The sequence below is a fragment of the Pinus tabuliformis genome, chromosome 1_1, assembly GCF_031772625.1.
Source record: "Pinus tabuliformis cultivar Carrire ecotype Pingquan chromosome 1_1, CPIR1, whole genome shotgun sequence".
NCBI lineage: Eukaryota > Viridiplantae > Streptophyta > Pinopsida > Pinales > Pinaceae > Pinus > Pinus tabuliformis.
Window position 1 is genome coordinate 649061413 of NC_142297.1, and position 7734 is coordinate 649069146.

The 7734-nt window shown below is 35.7% G+C and overlaps 1 pseudogene; it reads right to left on the reverse strand.

The window, feature by feature from the left end:
• Positions 1-6083: 6083 nt before the first annotated feature.
• Positions 6084-7223, reverse strand: LOC149215055 (protein CHROMATIN REMODELING 20 pseudogene; annotated as a pseudogene).
• Positions 7224-7734: the final 511 nt, after the last annotated feature.

The following is a 7734-nucleotide window of genomic DNA, read 5'->3' on the forward strand; positions in this document are numbered from 1 at the left end:
ACAATAATAATTAATGACTAAACTAGAACTCAAGTGCAACTCAATCCAACTAGTCTAAATTAGTCTAAATTCAAATTGACTATAACACCTTGACACCTTGATTGACTTTTATGACCCATAGAAAGTGGTTGGAATTAATTTCTCCAACATACCATTCTTTACCTTGCCTGTAGTATTGATATTTCTTTCCAACCCAAGGTAATTTTGTGAGGAATGACTCAATAAGATCTAATGTACTTAGCCTTTGGCTGAAAACCAATGCCCTATCATCTTGCTTAAAGTTTAGGGCCCAGAGATCTAGCAACAATACCATCTTACCACTATAATCATTTTTTTCAAAAGATTTATCTCGAATAATGTTCTCCCATCACTTATGAGCTTGCAGGGGCACCTCTTCCAAATCATTATCTTTGTATTTTATTTTTCAATCCACTCTACCTTTCATCTTATCTCCATTTAAGAAGTCATGATTAACAGAGAACATAGTTGAAACTCAAAACTTGTTTCTTTCATCACTAAACAATGCAATTTATAGACATATTTAGCTAGAGATGAGCAATAACTGCACCGAATGATATTTATTATCTACTGATTACGCTGATTGCTGAACAATGATCGGTGTCGTCTGAACAGTGAGCGGTGTCATTCGTGATTAATACCTGACACCTCCCCTTAATCAAGACCTACATGTTAACTTGTGTGTTGGTCTAAGTCTCAGCTAAGCTTACAACATAATTTGGATTTTCTACAACGCATAACTTACTTCTACACATTTCAAATTTAGCCTTTCCAAGAGGCTTGGTGAATATGTCAGCCACATTTTCATTTGTATTACAACATGATAAGTCAATTTCTTTTGATTGCACTTTTTCTCCTACAAAATGATGTTGTGTGTCAATGTGTTTTGTCATTGCATGATATATAGGATTGTTTGCCAATTTGATAGTGCTTTGATTGTCACATACGATTACTGTAGGTGCTTGTTGTGTTTCTCCAACATCTTCAAGTATCCTTCTAAGCCATATTGCTTCATAGGTAGCATTGCATAATACTTTATACTCAGCTTCAGTGAATGACAAGGAAACAGTTGGATATTTCTTATTGCTCCATGATATTGGTCCTGAACTGATATTGAACAAGTATCGAGTAGTAAGATTCCTATCATCAAGATTTCTAGCCTAGTCAGAATCAGAATAACCTAACAACTCAACATCAAATTCATCAATATACATAATACCAAAATTAAGTGTTCCTTTTAGATAGCGAAGGACTTTCTTTGCTGCTTTCTAGTGGCTTTCACAAGGCTTAGCCATGAACTGACTAAGTATGCTGACATAATATGATATATTTGGCCTGGTAGTGGTGAGATAGTTTAGACTTCCCACCAGTTGACGATACAAGGTTCCATTCACCTCTTTGGTTCCATCATTACTGCACAATATGACATTCTGTTCTAAAGGAGTAGATATTTCCTTACATTCAATCAAATTGAACCTTTCAAGGATTTCCCTTGTATATTTTCTTTGTGTGATTAATGTCTTACCAGATTCCCTCCAAACTTCAAGACCTAAACAATAATGCAATTCACCAAGATCCTTCATCTCAAATACATGTGACAACTAAATTTTAATGTCTTCAATAAACTTGCATGCATTTCCTGTTATGATAAGATCATCAACATATACAGATATTAAAGCAACATTCCCACCTTCATATTCCTTGATGTACAAGTTAGGATCATTTTTGCTTCTCATAAAACCTTTCTTATAAAAGAAATAATCAATTTTCACATACCAAGATCTTGGTGCTTGTTTCAAAACATATAAAGCTTTCTTTAACTTGCAAGCCAGATGCTCCTGCCCATGTTTTACAAACCCTTCAGGCTGAACCAAATAAACTTCTTCTTTTAACTCACCATTCAAAAATGCAGATTTGACATCTAAATAATGCATTTTCCAATTATATTTTTTTGCTAATGCAATCATGATTCTAATTGTGTTCAATTTAGCTACAAGTGCAAAAGTATCTTCATAATCAATTCCCTCCTTTTGTGAATATCCTTTTGCAACCAATCTAGCTTTATGCTTATCAATACTTCCATCAACATTAAACTTGGATTTCTACAACCATTTGCATCTTATGGGAGCTTTGTTTTTATGAAATTATGTTAATTCCCATGTGTGATTCTTCATTATAGAGTCATATTCTTCATTCATTGCATCTCTCCATTCTTCATATTCTTTAGCTTCCTCATAGCTTGCAGGTTATACAAAATTCATAACAAGAGACATTAATGCATAATATTTATACCTTATAGGTACCTCACTTTGACATGATGAACTTCTTGGATTTTTACTTCTTTCATGTTTCTTTCTACTTTGCGGAGTCTCCTCTCCTCTTCTTGGAGTGTCATGACTACTTCATACAACTTTCTCTTGAACTTGTACCTATTCTTGTGCTTGTTCTTGTTCTTGTTTAACACTTGTATCTAATTTGACATAATCATGAGTATCATGCCATACATGAGTATCATTCTTTTTATCACCTTCATTTTCATTCTTATGAAACACCACATCCCTACTTGCAAGCAATTTATGAGTACTGGGGTCAAACAACTTGTATGCTTTCTGATAATCACAATAACCAATAAATATGCACTTAATTGACTTTGCATCAAGTTTTCTTCTTTCATCTTTTGGAGTATGAGCAAATGCCTTGCAACCAAAAACTCTTAAATGAATCACTTGTGGTTTGTACCCATAAAATGCTTCAAAAGGTGTTTTAAGCTCTAAACTTTTGGTTGGACTCCTATTTTAAATAAACAACAGTATCAATAGATTCAGCCCAAAAACCATTAGAAATATTTTTACCTTGAAGCATACTACGTGCAGATTCAACTAGTGTTCTGTTTTTTGTCTCAACAACTCCATTTTGCTGAGGTGTATGTGGTATTGTAAATTGTTGTAGAATCCCATTGCTTTTACAATATTGATTAAATTCTCTTGATTTATATTCTCCCCCCTTATCAGATCACACAATTTCATTGCAATTTCCAGTTTGTTTTTCCACCATACTCTTAAACTCTTTAAAGTACTAAAAAACATTACTCTTCGTTCTTATGAAATAAACCCATGTAGATCTGGATCTATCATCCAAAAAAATAAGAAAATACCATGCTCCAACAATAGATCTATTTTTAATAGATCTACATACATTAGTATGAATTAATTCAAGTATCTCCCTTTGCCTTTTTTCTTTATGTATAGGAAATTCCTCCCTATGTTGCTTGCCAATTACACATGCTTCACGTTCAACATGATCATTCTTCAAGTGAGGAAGACCTTCAACCATTATGCTCCTTTGAAGTAGCATTAAATCATTGTGATTTACATGTCCATACCTTTGATGCCATAACTCTACTGTTGATATTGTTGTAGATGCCAATATTGAATGACTTTTCCTGGTCACATCCAACTTATACAAGCCTCCAACTCTGGTACTTGTGGCAATAACCTTGTAGTGATCTTGAATGTCTTTCACTACACACTATGACTTAACAAATTCCACCTTCAAATCTTGGTCAACAGTAATAGAAACAGAAATTAAATTCTTTTTGATACCAAGAACATACATCACATTATGGATCTCTCTCTCTTGTCCATTAGGCAAATTCACACCTATTACTCCATAACCTTGAACTTTAAGTGATCTATTATCTCCTAGATAAACATATGTTCCATCAATGTTTTCATAATATTCATCAAACCACTCCTTATTACAAGACATATGGAGTGATGCACCAGAATCAATGAACCAATCATTCATATCATCATTTTCCACAGACAATGCAACACCAGAAATAAACAATTTAAGGTTTTTAAATCCATCATTGATTGAGGTGTCTTTGTCCACAAAATTTCCATTATGCCTTCTGTTTCTTTGCATAGAATCATTATATTTCCTTTTATAGCAATCTTTAGAATGATGCTGGGGTTTGCCACAATAATAACAATCATCATTTCTCTTATCATTCATTGGAAACTTAGACTGTGTCATACCTTTCTGTTTTTCTTGAAACTTGCCTCCTTTGTTCCTGTCCCATGGCTTTCCTCTGTATGGATGTTTGCCCTTGGCTACCAACACCAAATCTGAACTACTAGAGCCCAAGTTAAAGTTCTTCATCCTTTCGTCCTCTTGTAGAAAAATTCCTGTCAATTCATCAAATGTAGGGGGCTTTTATCTAGCTCAAAGACTTGAAACAAAAATTTGCTAATCTTGCACTAAGCCATTTAATGTAATGGTGACTAAGTCAGTACTAGACACCTTTTCACCAATATCTCCTAACTTATCACTTAAACCTTTGACATGAGATATGAAATTGCTTATATTTTCATTTGCTTCCATTTTTAGAGATAAAAGCTTAGCCTTCAAAAACAAGATCCTGTTTGTATTTGTTGTTTCATACAAACCCTTCAACATATCCCAGGTTTCCTTTGATGTCTTGCAATCTATGATATGAGGGATAATGTTGTCCTTTAAGGACATAAGCAATAACACCTTTGCTTTCCTATCTCGTTTTTCCCAATCTAGAATAGAAGTTACAATAGTGGGTTTTGGCCCATCTCCACTCACAATGGACCACAAATTATAACCTTCTAAAATAGTAAACAACTTGAATTTCCAATTAATATAATTTTCTCCATTAGTTTTGGTGGATTCATTCAAATAAGTATCAGCCAACAAATTTGGTATGATAGGAAAAAAAACTTTCTCCAATCAACAAAATGCCACAAAATCTAAATCCAAATGCATCCAAATTCACCACATGGAAAGTGATCTCAAAAAATCCTCATAAAATTTCATAAATTTTTCACATAAAAAGAATAAAATCTCCTTATATTAAACTTCACTTTAAAAAAACTCCTTTTTATTTTTAATAATCCTCAAACCACTTATCTTTTTTTTCCTTATGAAAACCTTCTCTCTCATTAAATCACACAATAGTTTCTCTCCTCTTCCCAATGTCATTTCAAAGCAAGTTATAAAAGCTCGTATCACCCTTCTCTCATTACACTTTATAACATCAATCTCAAAAAATGATGTGCTCCATTTTTTTTTTTTTTTAACCACATGGTGAATCGGTAACTGCCAGGCTTAATCTATGGGAGACCAAGAATCAAACCTCATAGCTGCCACTATAACACCAAGAGCATAACCAACCACCTGCAAGTCGGGTATACTAAGTTCCTATGATTTTAGCAAGAGCAGACTCACGGGAAAGGGGAATCCGCCCATCCGCCCCTCTCGCTGCCACCATAGCAGGTCATTGTACTCAATGAAATTTGAACTTCGGTCTGCCCGGGCTTCGCCCATGTGACTTTGAACTTCGGTCTGCCCGTGCTTCGCCCATGTGACTTACCGTCAAACCACACATCACTGTACAAAAGGTAGTGGGCTTGGCCCGGTTCGGTTACTACTCGCACGACGAGCTACGACCTTGCTCGGGATCGAACACAAGACCGGTCCGTCATGACGAGGCCGACTTTACCACTACGCCGCCTCCACGACCTTAATGTGCTCCATTTTAATCATAAAAGGCATATAAAACAAAGGGCTTTAATTTAAAAGGATGTTACCACCGCAAAGGGCTTTGAAATGCAGGGGCTGAGCCCCAACGAAATAAGATGAACACCACTGCTCAATTTTACAGTGACTACAACCGACAGCAACACTATTTCACACTCACCAACTTACAACGGCAGCCTTACTCATCAGCGTCTTTCACACAGCAACTCAACTGGCAGCTTCTTTCACACAGCAACACGATTTCAAGTTTGAGGAAATTGATTTTCTCTGCACTGATTCACTAATCTTCCCAGGAATCTTTCACAAATTTGCAACAGCCAGGAATCTTCAATCAAAGGAGAACACATGCTTCAACGCTCACAAAACTTGTTCCTTTCACTACTAAACATTACAATTTATAGACACCTTTAGCTACATATGAGCAATAACTGCACCTAATGATATTTATTATCTACTGACTACAATAACTGCAACTAATGATATTTATTATCTACTGACTAAGCTGAATGCTGAACAGTGATTAATACCTGACAATCTTCATACAAAATGAAATTTTCGTGTTGAGAGTCTCTGCCCTTTTTGGCTATTTGCAGTAACCCTAAATGATTCCAAATCTGGGCTAAATAATGAAGAAGCATTTCCTATGTGCCCCTTTTACACAATCTTTTCATTCTTCATAAACCCATATATTTCTAGGAATCCGATGTATAACTGCCACTGTAATGGAGAAAGATGTGTAGATATCACATATACACATTTTGGAGGAGGTTCATTTTTCATCAGATTCAAGCCCATAGGTTGTACAAAGCCTTTTAGCTTTTCATATATGACATGTGATCTTTGATTCATTATTTTCACATCATCTGCAACTGAATTAGCATGCTGCCCATTTTCTATGGGATTTTGGGAACGGTTTCTGAACTCTGGTTGTTTTCGAAAGAATCGTTATCTTACAAAGTCTACCATACAATAATATTCCATCAAATTATTTTGTAAAGGAGAACCTGCCAATGCAATTCGGCTTTGAGTTTTCACTTGTTTTAATGCTTGTGTTATATCAGCCTTTGTGTTTTTTTATATGTGTGCCTCAGCACAAATGAATAAATTAGGGCGACTTTGCAAAGCCTCACAAATATCATCTGCCACATCCTTTTCTTTCACATATTTCCTAAAGATAAGTTTCAAAATGCTGCATAGCCTATCAGTAGAATTCCACCTTTTTCCTTCCATTTTGTTAATAACCCTTCTCTCTTTGTGTTCTCCCTGGAAGCATCCTCAAACATAAAAACTGGTAAAGGGTCTAAATCAAAAGGTCGCCATTTGGAAAACTGTCTCGAGTAATGTAGTACATTCACTGGTGTTACGATAAGGGCAGTGTTCAAACCTAGATCCAAGGACTGCGTAATAGTGTATGGAAAAGTAATAACCTGCAACGTCTTCCCATGTCCCATACTGTGGGCCAAAATGCAACCAACACTGTTGTCTCCGGACCTGATCTTGCTTACTGATTGAATACAGTTTTCCCACATGAAGTGTATGCCAGCAATCTGGTGAAGTTTCAAGACACATAAGATAGATGGAGATATTCTGACTTCTGCTTCATCTTTTACCAACATCCAAAGCAGGAATTTTGTCATCTGGAGATGCAGAATAGCTATCAGAAGCCGACTGAGAGTGGCTTTCTATCTTTACAACCTTATTATAGTAGTCATATTCCAGTGAAGCTTAGCAGATTATGGTCACAGCAAAAGCAGCGCCATTGTGAGTTAGTTATAATTTTCTTTTTTCTTCCTCTCACAAAACACTTTTTCACATAAGAGTCACAGTGGATTAGCGAACCTCCTTTCCCACACCAATAGAAAAAATAGTCTGAAACATCAAGATCTTTGTCAAACGAGGCGCTCCTAGAACAATATTTGCACTCTTCACATATTATAAATCCAAGCGAACCTACTTTCGCACACCAATAGAAAAAATATTCTGAAACATCAAGATCTTTGTCAAACGAGGCGCTCCTAGAACAATATTTGCACTCTTCACATATTATAAATCCAAGCAATGGAAGGTGAATCACTTAACGTTATTCAACCCTGGGCCACTTGCCCAGACATGACACAATCCTCAGCCACTGAATCCCGAGGGGCGTAA